This window comes from Eptatretus burgeri, chromosome 9 (genome assembly GCF_056783735.1).
Source record: "Eptatretus burgeri isolate ZD-2024b chromosome 9, Ebu_testis_v1, whole genome shotgun sequence".
NCBI lineage: Eukaryota > Metazoa > Chordata > Myxini > Myxiniformes > Myxinidae > Eptatretus > Eptatretus burgeri.
In genome coordinates this window covers 87,717,256-87,739,280 of record NC_140969.1, presented here as the reverse complement: position 1 = coordinate 87,739,280, position 22,025 = coordinate 87,717,256, and the positions used below count along the sequence as shown (strand labels likewise).

The window sequence follows — 22,025 nt, the reverse complement described above, 5'->3', positions numbered from 1 at the left end:
TGTGTGTCTGTCTGTGTGTCTGTCTGTGTGTCTGTGTGTCTCTGTCTGTGTCTGTCTGTCTGTGTGTCTGTGTGTCTGTCTGTCTGTCTGTGTGTCTGTGTGTCTGTCTGTGTGTCTGTGTGTCTGTCTGTCACGCGAGGCTCCACAGCACAAACCAGCGAACCGATTTCGATGAAACTTTGCCAACATGTGCAGTATTTGTTGGGAATGTGCGCGTTTGAATTTCGTTGCCGAGCAACCACCCGTTGCTGTGTAGCGGCCGAAAAACCGCGTACAGTATTTTCAATACTTGTCCTTCAGTTTTGAATGTAGAGAAGCGAGACTTCGGAATTAAACACTTCGACATATTTAGAAAATTTTACTTGAGCCGATTTTTGATTGAGGTTTTATTTTTCAAAAATCGGGTGTTGATTTACCGTCATTTTTTATGAGGGGCTTAGGAAAGTGGACGTGGTTGATGAAAAGTGGGCGTGGGTTATGGAAAGTGGGCGTGGGTCAGGAGGTGTGGTCAAACAAGAGCATTGAGAGAAGTTTATCGGGGTGTGTGTGTTTGTGTGTGTGAGCGCGCAACGCGAGGCTCCACAGTACAAACCAGCAAACTGATTATTTTTCAAATGGTAGTCCTTCAAAAATAGGGTGTCTATTTACAGTCATTTTTTATGAGGAGTGCCAGTTGGCAAAATACGCAATAGAAAAAAATCTTGCCAGGCAGAGGAACAATTGTATGTGAACCAATGTCTTGGCAATGAATCTTCGTCGGTGGATCGGTCAGAATGAAAAGCATCGTATCCAGCGCTTCGATCCTAGGGGATCCCTCATCGCCTACTGGCTTGTTACTCTTTGTTTGGGGGATGTCTCAGTCATCCTTTGAGTTAGGAAGCTGAAATTTGGGGACAAAAGTGAAGATGTGCTTTGGCAAAAACATTTTAAAATTAATCAATTAATTGATTACTTGATTATTATGGATTTATTAATGACTTATTTATTTTATTTCTCATCCTGGCAATATCTCAGGCACCTTTTGAGCGAGGAAGCTCATATTTGGACATGACAGTTAACAAGTGATTTGACTTTGAAGGGTATTTTTGAATCATTCATTCATTCATTCTTCATTTTACAATGAATTACCTAATTTGCAGAAAGTTAGATTCAGATGAAACACTGGTGGTTTTGGTATTCTATTAGCCAAATTATTTTTTAAAAGTTTTACAATTATTTATTTGAATTATGCAATTAATCAACTAATCAAGGAATTATTGTACACAGCTCTCTCAATTTCATCTCCATGTGCTACATGGTGGCATCGCCAGGTACCAAAGGCACACCTGCAATGTTGCACGCTGGAGGGTTTGTTATTTATTTATTTGGCATGGGGAGGTGGACTTTGAATGTACCTCCACTTATTAATTTATTATTATTAATTGTTATTACTATTATTTTTTTTTGATGCTTTTTTGGCCTTTTGGCAACACATTTTTGCTCTTGTTTTTCAACATTTTTTTTTTCCTCAGCAGCTACTTGTGCAATTGATAATTTTCATAGTAGAAGCGACCCCCCCCCCCATGAAGAATATCTTAATGATAATTGTGACATCATATGTCACATGCTATGGCAGCCATCTTGGAATAAATGCAAAAAATTAACAAGTTAAATCTCTGCAACCACTGATTGGAAAATTTTGAAACTTCACACACCTCATTCTACTCCCAATGAGAAATAAAGGATTGTCAGGATGACATCATCAGTGAAGTGGTAGACCAGCCATAAATGTTTTAATCAAAATCCTTGTTTACCATTGACATTCAGTGTGTATGTCCAGGATGTAACATTTTTACCAATTGAGGTTTTGTCATCAAATCTTCAACAAACCTTTAATATGGAATAGGCAAAGCCTTGAAGCGAATGTAGAATTCTTCTTACATTCGCTTCTGACTTTACCTATAACTTGTTCACAACTGTATACTTGCCAACTATACCGTGGTACATGCAAGCGCCGCACAGCTGACAATTTTGACGCAATTTCCGGTTACTTCAACCTGGATTCGAGATCAGCGATCAAATAATGTAAATCACGATCAAAAATTATTTTGTGATGATGCGGGAGATATCTTTATTAAAATCAGTGGAGGAAATATACACCATGTCTGATATTTGGGTCTTTCATGTCTCCGACGATGCCTTTATCTCCTGGGACGCATCATTCCCAATGACAAAGAAACGGAAGCAAAAGGGTCATAGCCAATGACACTGATTCCAAATTGCCAGAGTATTGTGTTGTTGTTTCCTATTCTCTCATGTGCACGCGTTGAGTATGAAGCTTACTACATTCGTGATTATGAGATTGTGGAGAACACAAATAAATAAAATGTACAATTGTTTTTTTTTTTTTTTTTTTTTTTTTTTTTTTTTGTATACCTTGGTCGAGGCTCGTATGAGAGCTAACACACAACTCACAGCAAGGAGGCATGAGACAAGAGGGGCGGGAGTGGAAGGGACAAAACATTGGGGAACAGACACAGGTGAACTGTGGAAGGGAGAGGGATGGGGATGGGACGGGGAACATGGCGAGGGGAAGATGGACATTAAAGGGACTTTCAGGAAGGAAAGCAGGAGAATTGAAGGAAGTGGGCTTGGGTGGATTATCGGGGTAGAAAAGATCGAGGATTTGGATGGGGAAGATAAGAGGTGGTGGTGAACAGCTGTTTTGAAAGCCTGAAGGGAAGAATGGGAAAGAATAGAGTGAGGAAGTTTATTCCAAAGGCGGGAAAAAGAGGAATGAAAGAGTGAAGGTGAGCAGTGATTCGTGATTTTGGTAGTTTTACCAGAAGGGGGTTGTTGGCGGACCTTGAGCGCCCTGTGGAAATGTGGTTGGGACAAATCGCAGAGAGAGCAGGGGGGCAAGGCTGGAGAGGAGTCGGTAGAAGACAGAAAGACCACCGACCAACCTGCGGTGATTGAGTGAGAGGCCCAAAGACTCAGCTTCATTGCGGGAGATGCCAATGATCTTAAAAGCCCTGGTTTCGACAGCGTGAAGTCGAGAAAGGTGGGAGGCAGGAGCACCAGCCCAGAGGGGAGAGCAGTACTCCATCAGGCTACGGACAAAAGCTTTGTAAGTGGTCAGGAGCTCAAGAGGGCCGAGGAAGGACTTTGCACGACGGAGGATTCCCAGTCGGCGACTGGCTTTTGAGGCAAGGTTGGAAATGTGACTTTCCCAGGAAAGGTCATGGCAGATAGTGAGACCCAGAAGCTTGAAAGAAAAGACTTCTTCCAGAGGATTGTTGAGAAAGTGGATGGGGGGGTTTTGTAAACGGGTTTTTTCTTTTAAACTCGTTTTCATCAAGTTTAGTTGAGTACAAAGTGGACATGGATGGGCTTTGGATTTTGAGATGCTTTCTACTTTCACCTGCAACCATACCATAAAATAGCTTCTAAGGAGAGTTGCTGTCTAAGAAAGGAATTTATATAATGTGGAATGGAAAAATAATCTCATTTATAAAACTAGAAGGACACTCGATAGAGCGCATACCTCCGCCACACAATGACTGATCCACGAGAACACATCAGGCCCATTACATTTTTGAAATATGCTATACAGTACCACTGTATATCGTTTTTGGCCCAATCTCTCAATGGTGAAGAATTACTTGGGAGATTAAATAATTCTCGTATCTCGATCCGGATCTACACCAAAATCGAATCAATTTGTCCTTGCCACACATCCAACCTGTCCACAACTTTTTGAGATATCGTGCTATGTATAATTTTTGGCCCTATCTCTCAATGGTGAAGGAGGAGAAGGCCATTGGTGTGCTGTATCACGCGATTGGGTTTTCGTATATCATGACTCGCCTGCTAGGGGTGGCAGGAATGTACATCCAGACGCGCAATAAAGCGGAGTTGATGCTAACACTTGCTTCTCGTGTTCCACTGCACCTCGAACACCATAATTGGGACCATACTCTGTACAGAGTGTTGGTACTGCCTTTGCAGTCTCCTTGGCTGTTGGGCACAATCCTGGACAGGTCGCTACTCTGACACAGTATACCAGTAAGCTGTTTGGCACTCATTTTGCCAACCTCGGAAGGATGACAGGCAGAGTTAACCCCATCTGGTATTAATTTAACAGCTGAGTGGGATTTGAACTCAGGACCCTTGGATCCAAAGCCCAAATGGTGATGAATAACTTTAAAAATTATCAGATCTGGATCCGGATCCGGATCCGGATGTTCAACAAAATCGAATCAGTTTTGTCCGTATCACATACCAAAACTGTCTACAAAATATCATCCGAATCCGTCCACAACTTTTTGAGATATCCTGCACACAAACAAACAGAAAGGGGTGAAAACAACCTCCTTCACCTTCGGCGGCAGAGGTAATAATTTGGTGTGAAATTTATTGTTGATATCAATTTGTAATTTTAAAAAGAAACTGAAATGTGAATTTGGTTGTCTTTTTCAAGTTATTTTGGAGATATATATATATATATATATATATATATATATATATATATATATATATATATATATATATATATATATATATATATCTTCATGAATGAGCACACACGAGGACCAAGGGCTCGCTGCGTGGTGGTCGAAGGGATGGTGTGGACGTGGCCACAGTGGTGCAGGGAGGGCTATGCAGAGAAAACAAGGCTTGGAATGTGGCATGTCACGGGAGCCTGCAGCGATGATGAGGTGTGATTGGGAAGGAGATAGACGCACCCCCAGGGGAGGGGGGAATGGGTCCGACTTACAGAAATGGATTGGGTGAAATAACGTACACAGACGGAGAGGATGAAAACAAAAATGGTGGATGATTATGAGCAGGAAGACGAGGAAGATGATGAGCAGCATCGACTGGAAGAAGAGTTCACTCGCAAAATAGAGGAGATGAAATTGATACCATTCAGGGAAAGACCACAACTCCATAGAATAGAAACCAAAACAGATAAAAGTACTCGTAAAGAGAACCAGCAGAGCACTGAAAAGAACGATACCAAAACCATCCCCAAAGCCATCAATACCATGAGCTTTGCAGCAGCACTGCTCATTGAAGAAAGAGTAACAATCAAACAACGCCATAATGAAAACAAGCCAGCCCCAACAGACAGAGACAAAGCACCAACAAGGAAACTGGGACAACGGCTACAGAGAGAACCAGAGAGTTCATAAAACACGATACTCCTCAGTGTTCAAGTATATGCTTCACTTGAAATAAAATAATGATTTTAAAGATCGTTAAAATAAAATCTGGAATTTTAGCACGATCGAGAAGCGGTTTTACACATCACCCGATAGAACATGTCCAAGTATTGCAAAACTGGAGGTTATTGGAAGTATTTAGAAGGCGATTTGTGTTCTGCAGTGGTCAATTCAATCATTAAATTTAAATAAAATAAAGATTGTGTAAAGTAGATATTAAATGACTCACCGAGCAGCAAGGATACACCCCAACATCCAAAAGAGACAAGAAAGGCGACACATGTACATGAATGATTCAAAACTTTTCAAACGACGAAAAATTGGGAGAACAACTCAAATTGGTGAAACGGAACTCTGATGACATTCAGATGGAATTTGGCCTCAATAATTGTGCCAAGTGCACATAGTACAAGGTAGAACAACAAAAAAAGGATAGCATATAAAAAGACCTAGATACAATACAGGAACTAAAAAAAAAACAAAAAAAAACGAAGCATCATACAAATAACTGATAGTAGACAAGGGCCACAAAATGTGTCACAAACAAATGTGCAAAACAATTACAAAAGAATACCGGCGAAGAACGAGGCTGATGAAAAAAAAAAAATACCTCACCCCAAGAAACAAAATCAAAGCCATCAACCAACTAGCGATGCCAGTATTCCAGTACAGCTGCGGAATAGTAAACTGGCCACAAACCAAAATCAACAAACTTGATATCAAAACAAGGAAACTTCTCACCATCCACAAAATGTTCCATGAAAACCAATGCATCTCGAGAATGTACCTGCCGAGAAGAGGAGGAGGTAGCGGCCTGATGGAGCTCAACCAAGTGCACAGAAGGTCATTTGTTGGATTGGCTGAATACATGAAAAGTTCAACAGAATACAGAATCCAATTTGTATGCAAACACGAAGATGGCGAGCTCGAAATGGCAGCCCCAACCCACCTTGCAACGGATTTCCAACAACAGGTGCGAGTAGAAGATGTCACAAAGAAACCGAAACATCAACGAATCCATTCCAAACAATTGCAAAAAAGGCAAAAAATAAATAAAGCGAAATATGAATAGATGTACACCAATAACTGGGAGAACGATAAAAGAGCAGGGACGTATACATGTTAAAAAATAAATAATAACAATGATAATAGTAATAACAAGTCTGAAGACGACGATGGTTCACGAGCGGTATTTGACGATGTAGATTGTTTCAGAAGTCAAGGATGAGACAATGTGATAATGTTTGACCAAGTTATAAAAACTAGTGCGGGCCCGTAGGTGCGTGCCAGTATGTGCAGCTTCGTTCCTTCGCTCTCGTAAACGACGACTGGATTGGGGCATTCTTTCAATTAAATTGGACCAACCATATCATAAATGGTCATAACTTGGGTAACACCTGGGAAACATACTCAGGTCCCCAGCGTCAATTGTGACGTCATATCAAACGAAGAAGAAGAACTGTGACGCCCCCTCTCTCTCGCCCCCCCCCCTCCTCGCTCCCCCTCTCTCTCTGTAAATGTATTCACAAATGTCGACCAAGCACAACAATTTATTCAAACCTTGGGAAAAAAACAGCTTTCAAACCCTTGGGAAACAGCTCTTTCCCTTGGGAAAAAAACAGCTTTCAAACCTTAGGAAACACTTGGGAAACAGCTGAAGAACGATATCAAACCTGGAAAAGGCACATACTCAGGTCCCCAGCGTCGATTGTGACATCATACCAAGCGAAGAAGAAGAATTGACATCAATCGTGCAAAAAAAAAAAAGTAATAATAATAAAAAAATAAACATTAATTGTGAAATCATTTGTGACGTTATGGCACCGTGTATTGTCATTGGTCGACAGATAAATGGCTGTAACTTGGGAACCGCTTTCCCGATTAATATCAAACCTTGAAAAGGCACATCCGCGGGTCCCCAACAATATTCCTGGCAAGTTTCAATCAGATCGGACCGTGGTCGTCGAGAAACGGCGGTCGCATACATATCAAGATTATGCATAAAAAATAGTCATCCTAGCTCTCAAAGTTTGGGCAGTCGTATGATTTTTATGTCAAAATTCACAATTTTCTGAGTTTTTGAAATTGTGACCTTGAGACAAAAATGAAAAAAAAAAAATCAAGCTCCATGGGGCTATGCAGGTGCCATTGGGCTAACGAAATACCAAAACCCCTTCCAGATTGGACAAACCCCTCTGGAGAAGATGCAACTTGAAACCGGCTACCCCCTAAAAACACGTTTTTTGGGCGTGGCTCCGCCCATAATGCCCATTCTCAGGAAAACCACTAGATCATGATATAAACCTCCCACCCAAATTTTATCAGGATCGGATCAAAACCCACGGAGCTATGCTCGGGACAGACAGATAGAGACAGACAGACAGACACACATAACGAATATAGTGGTCATTTACCGACTCATGAACCAATAATAATATTTGGGCAGATTGGGAATAGACAAAGAAGATTCATTTGAATGGCTAAGAAGAGGTTAGCTCAACTGGTATGGAGAACGAATCATTATAAATGCCCACGAAATAGGACACTACACCAATGGCTTTAAGAAAATGGCGGGACCGAGTCAATTGGACAAATGTAGATTCTGCAAAGTATGAACAAAGCACGAGCTACCTCCTATCCGGATGTAAAAAAAACTTTTGACCAAGTATCAGTGTTGTGTCAAGGTGAGGTACAAGTTGAAAGAATCCTTCATTCATGGATGGATCTCTTCTCTTACCGAAGGCAGGTTCAATGCTGCCAAAGCAGCCCCGAAGGCTAAGATTATACCAGGTGGTTTGCCTTTACCTTGCCTGTGGTAGTCAGGGCAGAAATTTGCAATTTGTTCAGGATTCTGGCAGTAGCTTACCGACTCTTCATGAAGGACACTGTGGGATCTTTAACGTCGCCCAACCAACGCTGGGAGATAGGACACCCAGCTTAATGCCAATCAGAGGGACGGCACACTTTGTCGTGCACCGAACGGGCCGTGAATCACCGATCCGACAGTTTATAGTCGGGTCAGATGTTTGGGAAAAACATCAGATTTTTGAGTGAAGCCATGCTAATCCTGTACGATTCACCTGACACTAATGAAATGTCCCAAGCGAGTGAAAGTTGCTTTCATACCTGATTGGAGAAACACTTTTTGTTACTGCACAAGGAACGTTTCGCTGCAAATTAAAACAATGTCTAGGGAACTCATTTGTAGTTTCCGTACCCACAGAAGCAACTTCCTCTCGAGCTTCTACAAAGATATCGAGATGCAGGGATACCAATGACCCCTCCCATGAGAACCACTTACACCCAGCAACTCACAAGCAAAAGCCCTACAAACAGGATGTGGGTTCTGTCTCACCACGCCAACCTTCATATTTGTCCTAAACATTCAACAGGCACAGGAAGGCAACAGAGTGCTGTGAAAATGTGACATAATCAGACTTAAGATAAGAGGGCTTCACCATGAGGTCATACCCATATCCACCAAAAACACAATGCCTTACTTAGCACCAAGCAAGTTCATCTGAGAACGTTTCTTTGAAAATGGTATCCTTTTTCATGACAGTCAATATTGTAAGTCCGACAACATGGAACTTAAAGAGGTAGTGCACTTTGTTTTAAGCCATCAAGTCTGGGTTCAATTGCTGACCCGACGACAACGGTTGGATTGGCGAGTCGCAGGGAGGGCGTTACATCAAAAACTAAAAGTGTGCCGTTCCTAGGATGGACGTTGAGGTGTTTGCGCCATATCCTGGCATAAGTTATTGGACGTTAAAGATCCAACGGTGTTTTTCACGAAGAGTAGGTGAGCTATAATCGCTGGCACCCTGAACAAATTACTAGTTCCTGCACAAATTCAGTTCAGTCGCTACGTCAGGCCTGGCCAACAGGTTCGTTAAAAGACTTGGGGCAAAAGCTCTCCCACAAGAATGTGGGAATTAGAGTCTATTAAACAATTGGAGAAATAAATAGAAGGAACTTTAATGTAGGAGGAGCTCATTAGGCCCATACCATGCCTTCATTAAATCAACACCAGACAATCAAATCTATTAGTTTCATCAACCCCTGGGGGATTGGAGGAAAACAGAGCAGGTACAAGGAGATAAATCAGGGTGTGCGCACACACGCACCTTTTGTGAGTATAGGTTTATATTAACATTTTGTAATGTTAGCAAATCACCCAAAACGGAAACAGCAAACTGTGTATGTATTTGCCAAAAAAAAGGATCCCTGTGAACTGTGCCGTCCATGGATTACAAAAGCAGATTATGAACCACGGTGTTTCACTCAATGGATTTACACTTTCTGCACATTCCAAAATTTTTTCCCACTCAATATAATCGTCCAAACTGTAGAAAAAGTGAAGTTTAATGCTATGCTTAAATAAATACACTAAGTTATAAAAAAAAATTGCTAATATTTTTTAAATTTTTGGATTTCACTCCAGATTACAACACTAATTTTGTTCACCAGATCCGATTCTCAAATCCGACATCATATTTGGATTATCTACTTTCATTAGTTTGTGAGAGTGGATCGTGTTTCCAAATTGAGGCATGCTTGACTCTGCCAAACAAAATGGCGGATGAAGACTCCAGCAACCACAGAGGGCTCATCTTGGTAAGGCTTTTTTTTTTCTTTTTTTTTTTAAACGAGCACCCCCCTAAATTATCTTCAAAAGGGATGTTTTAATCGACTCAAACACCCATTTTTCACTCTTGCACTTCCTTGGAGTCTTCTTGGTATGCACGCAAAGTTTCAGGCTGCTGGGTTGGATAGTTTTGGAGGAGAAGACACAATGACATTATGTTACTCTATTAATGATAGTCATTAATAACAAACAATTAGTTCCATATTGAATGGTAAATGCACAAGATTGCATCACTTCTCCACAAGTTCACCGGCTGTTTTTGTCTGATGTTGAAAGTGTGCAGTCTCATGTCTGTCTTGTCTGTATGTGTGTGGACAGATCTTCCATCAGCCTTCAGTGTTGTTTAAAAAAAAAAAAAACCCAAAAACCTAAAGATCACCATAAGGAAACGGTTAAGACCCATCCATTACTCTTGCCCTCAGATGACAGAAATGCACCCCCACCCCCACAACTACCTCAATAAGGCCAACGGTGCAGACGAGTGCCTTGTAACAAAGGTGACCGAGTGGGTACATGGTCACAAAGACCTTGCAATGAGTTGCAGCAAAATCCAAACTACACCTCATCTGCAGCCACCTTCAAGCTTTTCCCTTTCTAACCCCCATGGGGATAGAAAAGTATTGTTGCGGAAATCACTTCGCAGGGTTAAGATGGTGTAGTTTAGAAATAGTTATTTCCATCGTGCATGTTTTGCATAAGCATGAGGTTATTTAATTGTAATAGGATTATGTGTTGACATTCCCCTCCCAAATGTCTCTAAAACCACTTTTCCCTTAAATCCCATTTTAATGTTCCTTTGTAATTCGTCTTAAAATGTCCCTTTGTGGGGAGAGTCGGCCTTAACGCAGTACAGGCATAAGTTTTGGCGCGAAGGGCAAGCCCAGGACATTCTCGAGGCTCCATCTGGGGGCAGGGTTCCCCTTGACTGATGGCTGAACTGCCAATCGGCGTGGGGCTACGTCACGTCACAGGGCAAATTCACAATCAGTTTAACAAGTTCACCAAGAATTTAGCTATTCTCATAAAATTATGGATCATCAAGATGTTTGTGTTGTATGTGATAATGTGACATCAAATATTAGTCAATCAGCATAAATTTGTCTCAGGAAGTCCCTTGTTTTTCAGTGTTAGGTTTATTAAAATAAAATGCTAGCATGGTAACAGTGCTACGCATGGGATCACGTGATCATGAAATCTCTCCAGTCTCGGTGTCCTGGTGAAAGCAAACCACATGATGACGAACCTTCTTGAGTCGTGGTTTCTCGGCCGCAGATTAGCGACATCGATGCTTCACGTGGGCATCTGGCATCCTACAGAACATGTCATTGTGTCACGTCACGATGGTGAGATAATGTTGAGAGCCAACAGCCAAGGAAAGAGGAAGAAAGGGTTCTGTGTGAGAAAGAGATTGAAATTTTACTATAAAAGGTCCAAGTTTCACAAATTATGGCAAGCGGTGTTGGGGATTTGGGGTAGGGAGCTGGAGGAGGGCGGGGGGGGGGGGGGTGCGCAAGATTATGTTTTGTCCCCGGGTGCCAGACGCCCTCAGTACACCACTGGGGGCATCGACCAAGACCGTTTGTGAAATGGCCCATGGAGAGCGGACGTCAGCACTAGTTGTGGAGATCGAGGCTGAAGGGTCTCCATGTGGATCTCACAGGTGCTCAAAGGGAACAATCAAGAAAGACACGAACATCGGCAGCTGACAGGTGTGATGGATTGAATTAAGGGATTTAGAGTCATTTTAAATTGTCACTAAAAAATTGGAAGATCATAAAAAGCTCAAATTGTAAAAGGTGGAATCGGATTTTGATTAGAGGACTTTTCGGAAAGAATGTCTTCCTCCTGCTCTTATCCCAACGGGATTATGGATGTTGAGAGAGGTGGTGCAATTGATGTTCGTGGATCTAAATTTATAACGATTGAGAATTGTACGACATGGTGCGAAGAGGGTGTGAATGTGAAGGGGAGGCACAACCCCCTGCGGAAGAAAACCCCCATGTTAGAGATAGGTAGTTAGAGGGGGTTCAGCTGTTTTGGAACATGGATGCCTTTCTGGTGTTGGTGCTGAAAAAAATATATATATAAAAGAGCAATTGTAATGGATGATGAGAGAGGGGAGAGGAGGAAACACAAACCTGCAAGTGAGAGTGAGGTTGTGAAGGGTTAATGGGGATAGTAAAGATTGAGAGTATGGGGTGGGGGATGACACGAGTTGGCAGTACAACACCTGCTTGAAGTGAGATTGAAGAGCTTTTACAAAGAGTATCCACACTTCAAAGTGAGGAACAAAAGAGTTTATGTTTGCAGTGAGACTGGATTTTGGAAATTTAACCAGGATTGGATTACTGGGAGATCACATGCATCCTGGAGTTGTTGGGCAGTGTCGGACGAAGTTAAACGAGAAAATAGACAGAGCGACAGAGAGACAACCAGCTACCGACCTGCCTGCGATGTGAAAGCAACAGACCTTGTGCTTCGACCTCGTCGCGGAAGATTCCAATCATTGTGATCGCACAGAATTCAGGAGAGAAGCGATGATGAGGCACCGGTCCATAGAGAGCAGCAGCGATCATTGAGATAAAAGTCTTGTCGGGTGCGATTAGATCTGATTTTTCAAGGAACTTGGAACTCTAGAGGATGGGGTCCTCGGGACTTTTGGGTCTTCTGGATTCTCAGGGTCTTGAAGGGTCTTCAAAGGTCGAAGGGGGTCTCAGCAGTAAAGGTCAAAAGGCACATTCCAAGAGTGTGTAATTAGTGAATTGACGTACGAAATTAATAAACACAAAAAAGTATCACACACACACACACACACACACCTCATCCATTTATTGACCATTCTCTTGCTGGCACTCCTTAAACAAATGACGCGAACATTGGATTTTTTGAAAGTTACAGATGTGTGTGTGAAAGCTGTTAAGGATCATCTATTTATTACGTACGCTAATGGATACATTTTTGTCACACCCATTCCCCTGGCCCTAAATACCCCATACCTCTCTCGTTCGTTCCCTCTCTATCTCTCCCATCAATATATATATTTTTTTTTCCATCTTATTTTTCCGACGTATGTAACCAGTCCATGGTCTCAGACAATGAACTCTCGAGATATCCCAATAACTTGTGTTACATGTCAACATTTACAGGCATCTTCACAACAGCGTGATGTGCGTCACCAATACATCCGTAAGGATCCCACTACGTCATTAAACAAACACCTTGAAGAAAGGAAGAACGGTCGATAATTATATGGGGAAATATAGGTGTGTCGCCGTAGCCACGCCCTCGAGCTTTTACCTGTAGCGTCCGAAAGTGTGCGTGCGCACTCTGGTGGTCCTGGTGGTCCTGGTGGTCCTGGTGGTCCTGCGATCGCGACACAAAGAACCACGTGCGTGGAGAAACAGCTTGGGAAACGCGGAGTCGAGTTGATCAAATCATGAAGGTGCCGGGGCACGTGGTGGCAATTAATTAATAACTGCACGTGTTCGTTCGCCAATTAATTGAACGGGAATTGTGTAACATGAGGGTTTCATATTGGTTGCAATATATGTACCACCGCATCGATTTCTATAAGTATAAGACGAGTGCGTGCTCGTACGTGCAAAAAAAAAAAAAAAAAAATTGTGACGTTAATCGTGACGTCATAGCACCGTGTCCTGTCATTGGTTTGGTAAATAAATGGCCATAACTTGGGAACCCCTTGTCCGATTAATATGAAACCTTGAAAAGGCACATCCTCAGGTCCCCAGCAATATACCTGGCAAGTTTCAATTAGATCGGACCAGTGGTTGTCGAGAAACAGCAGTCACACACACACAGACACACACACACACACACAGACACACAGACACACACACACACACACAGACACACACAGACACACAGACACACACACATACACACACACACACAGACACACACAGACACACACACAGACACACACACACACACACACACACACACACACACACAGACACACACACACACAGACACACACACACACACACACACACACATACACACACACACACACACACACACACACATACACACACACACACACACACATTGCTGGAATTATAAATAGACCAGTACGTGCCCGTACGTGCAAAAAAATATTAAAAAAAAAAAAAACTTTCAAACCGCGTGCCAGAAACAACCACACAGGCTGTTCCTTCACTCCCGCGTGCCCGTACATGCGTGGCCGTAGATGAAAAAAAAAGAATTGTGACGTCAATCGTGACGTCATAGCATCGTGTCTTGTCATTGGTTTGGTAAATAAATGGCCATAACTTGGGAACCACTTGTCCGATTAATATCAAACCTTGAAAAGGCACATCCTCAGGTCCCCAGCAATATACCTGGCAAGTTTCAATTAGATCGGACCAGTGGTTGTCGAGAAACAGCGGTCGCAGACAGACACACGGAGATTGCTGGAATTATAGAGAGATGATGTTTGTATGGACCAGGATCACGTCAGCTATTACAAGGATATGATGACAACAAAATTTGCTATCACAAGGATATTGATGAGACCCGCGAAGAGGACGTTTGGCCCATCACGCCCGTTTCGTGTCCACATCTCGTGCTCCCTTCCATAAATGGTTCGATAGTATGACGAACAGTCCAACTGGAGATTTTTGTTCCAAAGTAATTACTTTGTAAAATATAAGGAAATTTATCACTTTCTATTCTCAGGATTGCAGACGGGATAGCCGGTTTAACGTCACTAAAGGACTGATGATCCTCCACATTGGACAGAATTCCCTTGGGAATGACCTCAGACTGCTTAACCAGACAGGTCCGACCCAAGCGGACCACCCCTAAGCTTGCGTGCCAATCCACTGAAGCCATTCAATGAAGGAAATGAGGGAAATTTGTCATTCCCTCACCGAACGACAGGCTATTACCTTTTTGGTCCGTGTGTTTGTCTGTCAGTCTGTCTTTCCGTTTGTCTGTTTGCTTGTCCGCACAGAACTTTCGTGTTTTTCTCCGCAACTACTTGTCTTGTTGAGACGAAATTTTCACCATTGGTGCAATTGTTCATGTGGAATGTTTTTTGATGATAATTATGACGTCATAGGTCACGTGGTATGGAAACCATATTGGAAAAACTTTGGACCTCTGTATCTCTCAAACTGCACCAAGGAAAAAATAGAAACTTGACACGTGGCAATTACTCCTTATGGGGAATGAGTGTGATTTTTAATTTTTTATGATGTCATAGGTGCCTTTGTTATGACGTCATTATTGCTTATGTAGAACGCTACATATGATCAGTAAGAAAATGTTTGAGGGTCATCTGGGGATAAAATGGTCCACAGAAAAAAATTGCATGATGTCATCGGTCACGTGATTTGGCAGCCATATTGTTTTTTAAAAAACACCTTCAAAAATCTTCTCTGAAGTAGGTGAACAGATCGAGGTGAACCTTTTACTCGTGTGACCGTCTGTCAATGAGGAACGAACGATTCACACATTTGATGTCATTGGTCACATGGTTTGGCAGCCATCTTGGATTTACCCTAAAACCTATAAAAAAAATTCCTCCAGAACAGCTGGACAAATCGAGGGGAAACTTCACACAAGTGCTTCCCAAGCCATGGGTTTACAATTTTATAAAGGAATAATTGATAGGTCACATGGTTTGGCCTCCATATTGGATTGAATAAAAATATTAAATCATGTTTTCTCTGGAACCATTTAATTAATCGAAGTGAAACTTCACACTTATGACTTGGTAGCAATGGGGAATAGAAGTTTTAAATTTCAACTTAATATCGGACACATGGTCTGGCAGCCAGAATTATTTAATTTTTTGATATGGGTTCTTTGTTTTTTTTGAAGAAGGCTCACTTGGTTGTGCCTGGGTGGGTTTGAGGGTAGAGGAGTAGTACCTGAAATGTGAATCCAATGCAGGTTCCTCCTGTTGACTTCATCTTTGCTTTTTGCTTGTTTGGGTTCCTTCTGATTACTCCAATGCAAGACTGTAGTTATTTGGTCTTCCATTTGATTTGAATTGAATTTATTTTAATCCCATTCTAAATTCAATGAGATAATAATTAAAAACATCTCATGGGTCAGGATCAGGTGTCCGATCAAAGTGGGATTGCATCAAAGCAGGACGTCTTGGTACCCGGTCATCACCGCCAGCAGTTATAAAGTGGCAGTTCTAGTTATGTCTCTTATTCATGACGTGCCACACAAAATAACAACACAAAACAAGTCCTGGCGAAGGTCTGCAAGCTTTGATTGCTCTTTTTCTTATTTGTTTTGAATTGTTCTTTCTGATTATCAATAACATGTAGCAACTGCTGGTTCAATCAAAGTGCAAACGACACCTGAACATATTGTAAAAATGTTCTTTCTGTCCATCGACATTGTGAGAGTGCCAGGCGTTTTGCCAATGTGCTGCTGTGTCGTACTGAGCTCCAGCCTCGTGAGTCGTGGTTCTTGACACCATTGCCACTGCAACTGCAAAGCCCCCCACCAAGGTACCAGTGTGGCCAATAATATTGGGCTGCTGCATCTGGCAGTGGCCAAAGCACCTTTTGAGGAATTCATAAGTTTGCTGAAGTCTTTGTCCAATAATCAAATAATTAAAATTCCAATAGATAAAGGGCATAAACAGTAACAACTGTTCATTGACTGACTGATTTCAGTCATAATGGATCCCACAAACTAAGGTGCGCCTCCTCATTGGATGTACCACACGTTAGCCATTATGGCTGATTTCCACTTATTTTGTATCTAAAAAAAGGACATGATAGACACTAAATTGCATTATATGATGAACATCAAACTCTGAACTTGATATCTGTGATCACAAAGCAATGACTAAGGATGAGCCTTTCCGAGCTGGGGGAGGCTTACCCTTGCCTTGGACCCTTGGTGATCATCCATGACTTATCCCGAGCACGTGATCCAATGATAGCCGTATTTTTTCAGACCGCCATATGACCTTGACCTTCAACATTTATAGATACAGTGTAAATTAAGAAAATGTGTCCCCATCTTCAATCTATAAAACGTCAAGAAAATCAGAGGGAAATTATTCAAGTTATTGTCAAAAAGGTGTTTTTTGTTAATTAGGTCACAATCTGAAAAAAGTAGGTCAAGGACAAATTTAAAATCAGGTGTAAAACTTCAATGCAGGTACACTATTATGATCCAAGAGCATATTGGAATTGCAGGTACACTATTACAGCTTCACGCTGTGGAAACCAAGGCATTTAGGATCATTGGTATCTCCCATGATGAGGCTGAGTCTTTGGGTCCCACTCTCTCACCGCAGGCAGGTCGCTGGTCTTTCTGTCTTCTGCCGTCTCCTCTCCAGCCTCGCCCCCCCCTGCTCTCTCTGCGATTTGTCCCCACCACATTTCCGCAGGACACTCAAGGTCCACCAACAACCCACTTCTGGTAAAACTACCAAAATCACGAATCACTCCTCACCTTCATTCTTTCATTCCTCTTTTCCCCACCATTGGAATAAACTCCCTCACTCTATTCAATCCCATTCTTCCCTCCAGGCCTTCAAAACAGCTGTTCACCACCACCTCTTATCATCCCCCATCCAAATCCTCGATCTTTTCTACCCCCGTTAATCCACCCCAAACCAACCTCCTTACAATTCCCTGCTTTCCTTCCTGAAAGTCCCTGTGGTGTCCATCTTGTATACCCCGTGTTCCCCGCCCCATCCCTCTCCCTTCCACAGAGCTCCTAATGTCTCTGTTCCCCACTGTTTTGTCCTTCCCACTCCCGCCCCTCTTGTCTCATTCCCCCCTCACTATGCATTGTGTGTGAGCTCTCATACAAGCCACGACAATTTATTGATTTAAAAAAAAAAGTTGCTGCAACCTCCATCTTGTGACCATGAGTCCTGTCAAGTTTGGTTGAGATTGGATATGTAACTGCCAAGTGTATCTCAGTCAGTCCGTCAGACACCAAATTGCATATTTTGATGTTGGTTAAGTAATCCTATGAGGTCTACGAAACTCTGTACGATTCAAAATTGGGGCACGAAATTGTAGAAACAAATCCTAAGCAGCTATAATCCTCCTCCTAACCTATAGGGAGAGGCTTTTCTATTGTGATGTTGACCTAAGAAACTAAAAAATATACATCTGTATTACCTCTACATTTCATTGAGAAAGTTAAACGTACATTTATTGGACTTAGCGTAGTTGACCGGGGCTGACGGCCTTGCTGCACGTGGCTCAACCTGTACACTTCCACATCCATCCTCAAGTGTTGAACCAAACATATATGTCTTGACAGGCAGTCATCACCAAACCGTCACACAAAGTCCTTCCTTGGCACAATTTAATTCCTGTCCACATACAAAACCTTCATCTGCAGCTTGATGGAGTATTGCTCTTCCCTCTGGGCTGGCTCTCCTGCCTCACATCTTGCTCTGCAGCTTAACACCATGGAAACCAAGGCCTTCAAGATCATTGGAATCTCCCACGATGAAGCTGAGTCTATGGGCTTATCACTTTCCCATCGCAGACAGGTCCACGGTCTCTGTCTTCTACCGACTCCTTTCTGATCTCGAACCTCTTTTTCCGTGCTTTGTCCCCCCCACCCCCACCCCTACAGGTTTCTGCAGAGCATACACAATCCACCATCAACCCCTTTTTGGTCATGTCAGGTCAGGTGTGGGAGCATGCGTCTGAGGAGCATGTCACTGTATCCACTTTCCGCTGATGCTCCAGGGGCCTCTGTCTGGCCATTCCCCAGGCAGATGTTTGGCCCATGCCTATCTCCTTGAAATGCCGATGAACCTGCTGCTATGCAGCCTTTTGGTGAAACTCACAAAATCCAGACTCAATGCTCAACTCCACTGATTTGTTCCCCCTTTTCCCACCTGTGGACTGAACTGCAACATTCTCTTCAATCTCATCCTTCCCTCCAGGTCTTCAAGACAGCTATTCACCACCATCTCAGATCGTCCCCAATCTAAAACCATGATCTTTTCTATCCTCGTGAACCCCACCCACCCCAAGCCCACCTCGTTCCAAATTTCCAGTTCTTCTCTCCTGAGAGTTTCCTTCTGTATCCATCTTGTGCACCCCATGTATCCTCCCTTACCCCTCATTCCTCCCTACATCTCTCAATTGTCCCTCTCCCTCGATTTTGTCTTACAACCCTGCTGTTGGTGTCCCCCCCCCTCTCTCTCTCTTTCTCTACTGTTCCTTTTGTTCTGTTGTGTCTTGATCCATTCAGTGTTCTTGCTCTTCCACAAGCCTCAACTCTGTTTAAACAAACAAACAAAAAACTATGCAGCAAACATTTTGTGATATGAATTTGTGAATTTCATCAGGCTCAATGTTTTTTGTTTGGTGAGGAAATTTGTCATCGCTTACTATTGATTAGCTTGCTCACCTCTTTCAGCACATACTGGTTGGAAACTCAACAAAGACAAATTCCCTATTCTACAATAGCTTTACCTCTCATAAACAGCAGTCCAGGTCAGTTTGAAATTTGAATTGTCCTTGCAGATGATGTCTTCGGTTCAAGTTATTGCCTTTGTTTTTTTGTCTTAAATTATAGCTGTTATATCTGAAAAAAAAAAACCAGATTGATTATTGAGGAGACATCCAAACTTCCTGATAACTAAGGTGCTATTGAGCCCAAGCTGTTGTGCTAATTCAACATTATGTTGACATCCCTAACATCCAACCAATGACCATCGTTATCATTTCATGTGCAGCATCGTTGCTTGGAGTGTGGTTGTTTTTTTTTATCAGCCATTCCTAACCAAAGATGAATAAAGAAAAGTCCAACTTGGCTTCACTATCAAAATTTAAAGTAAACATAAGATGTCGGTGACCTGCTTCTATACACTTGCACCTATTATATTGACAATGTGTTAAATTATATAATCTGCCGATGAAATTGTTCATATCTTAAGGTTAACACCGACTACTCTTTTACATACTAGTATCTACCTTGAAAACGTCCTAGATTATAGACCAAAAGAAGAAACGGTCTTTACATTCTCCATGATCTTTAATTCTGAATCGACTCTTCATGTGCTCAGGCTTGCACTGCCAGTGCAGTGACACAACAGCCCTTAACATTGTCGACTTAAGCTTGGTAATCATAATTCATCTCAAAATTGTGCTCATTGTGAACATTCCTGGGAATGTGATACTTGAAAGCGCGATGGTGTTTCATTTTGATCTAATTTTCACGTTTGTTCGTACGTAAAATACCTTCTAACAGTCCATCATCATTTGCATTGCTGACATGGTAACACATACTATTTTAACCTGGCTTTGGCCATTGCAATTATTTATAGGATCAATTGCAATTGTAACGATTCTAGGCCCTTCAGTTGATCGACAAATGCAACTGAACATCCTCCCTCCAATGATGTCATAGCTTTGTAGTTCTCCTTTTCATGGCTGTAATTAAATAAATCCTTTTTTTTTTAGACAATTATGTCACTCATTGTTCATATGAGTGGGCACTCCCACCCTCTGGGCAGGAGTAACCTTCTCAGCTGCACATTCTTTGAAATGCACTTTAGAATTTTGTCATTTTTGAAAGAAATCTTATTGATCAAAACATATTGTTACGGCTGTGGAAATTTGCAATACACCATAAAGGGTCCTTCGATCAGTTATGACGATAAGTATATGTGTAGTTAGATTTCCCCACCGTTGTTTAGAGGGCATTTCTGTGTTCACAGGGCTGCAATCCTTTGAGATAGCCGTTTTTCTTTTCTCTGTCATTATTTTGGACCAATAATCCCCCAACAACTCAAACACCACCACCTTCGCCTCTTTACCTCCACAACCCCACCCCGCAAACATCGCTTCGCCGCCATTCTCAAATGACGCCCGCCAACAACCAAAGCACCACAGCAAACCCCCCACCACTTTCGCCTTTCTCCCTCCACAACCATCAACCACACCACCTGTCAACACCGAACGTCGTGCGGTCCAAAGCCCGTTCGGTGATTGTTACCAAACGCGTCGTGCCACGAGTGCACATGGATCCTTTCGGGAGAGGAAAAATGGATCAGGAGAGGTTCACACCCCCTTTCCGTCCGTCCAATGGCTGAGCGTCGGGCGGTGTGGCCCCGCCTCGAAACGCGAAGCATATGGATCCCTTTTTGGAGAGAGAAATGGATCAGGAGAGGTTTACGTCCCCTTTCCGTCCATCCAATGGTTGAACATCGGGCGGCGTAGTCCCCCCTCCAAACGCGATTTGATCCGCGTATTTGCATATACGCCCCTCCCCTGGGCTATATAAGAGTGAACGCGGCGTGGCTCGAGGTTGAGTCGGAGAAGTCGGCACAGGTTTGGCAGCTGCTCGGCCAAAGAAAACCCATTTCATGAAGCTCTCGATGAACAATGTTTGTGCTGATGTTGCTTCCAGAGTCAGTTTAGAACTCGGTAGTGAGTGTTGCAACCGATGACAGATGATTTTTCTGCACTACTTGCTTCAGCACTCAGCTGTCCCATTCTGTGAGCTTGTGTGACCTCCCACTTAGCAGCCAAGCTGTTGTTGCTCCAAGACGTTTCCACTTCACAATAACAGCACTTCCAGTTGACCGGGGCAGCTCCAGCAGGGCAGAAATTTGATGAACTGATTTATTGGAAAGGTGGCATCCAATAACGGTGCCACGTTGAAAGTCACTGAGCTCTTCAGTATGGCCCATTCTTCTGCCAATGTTGATCTATGGAGATTGCATGGCTGTGTGCTTGATTTTATAAATCTGTCAGCAATGGGTGTGGCTGAAATAGCCAAATCCATTCATTAGAAGGGGTGTCCGCATACTTTTGGCCATGTCGTATTTTTCCACATATATATATATATATATATATATATATATATATATATATATATATATATATATATATATATATGTCTCATTCTAACCACTCACTGACTCACTGACTGACTGATATTAATGTTCGGTACCTTCTGGGTGATGTAGAAGGCTGAAATTTTGTGTGCCGATGGACATCGAAGTCGATACACTAAGGGGGGGGGGGGGGGGGGATCACAGAACTGTTGGAAAGCATCCATCAATGAAAATATAAATAAGTAACTGCATTGAGCCTTTGACCCATTGACATCACCACACTCTTGACATCTTCCTTTGAGATGCTTTGCCAAGTCTTGACTGCAGCTATTTTCAGTTGTTGTTTGTTTTG

The 22,025-nt window shown here is 42.5% G+C and overlaps 1 protein-coding gene across 1 annotated transcript in view; it reads right to left on the bottom strand.

The window, feature by feature from the left end:
* LOC147020556 (protein serrate-like) overlaps positions 1-13,273 on the bottom strand; it is a 103,339-nt gene extending 90,066 nt beyond the window's left edge. The window contains exon 1 of the mRNA XM_085895995.1: positions 13,153-13,273. The gene's annotated coding sequence lies outside the window, so the exon portion shown is untranslated. The remainder of the gene's footprint in view (positions 1-13,152) is intronic.
* Between the last annotated feature and the right edge of the window lie 8,752 nt (positions 13,274-22,025).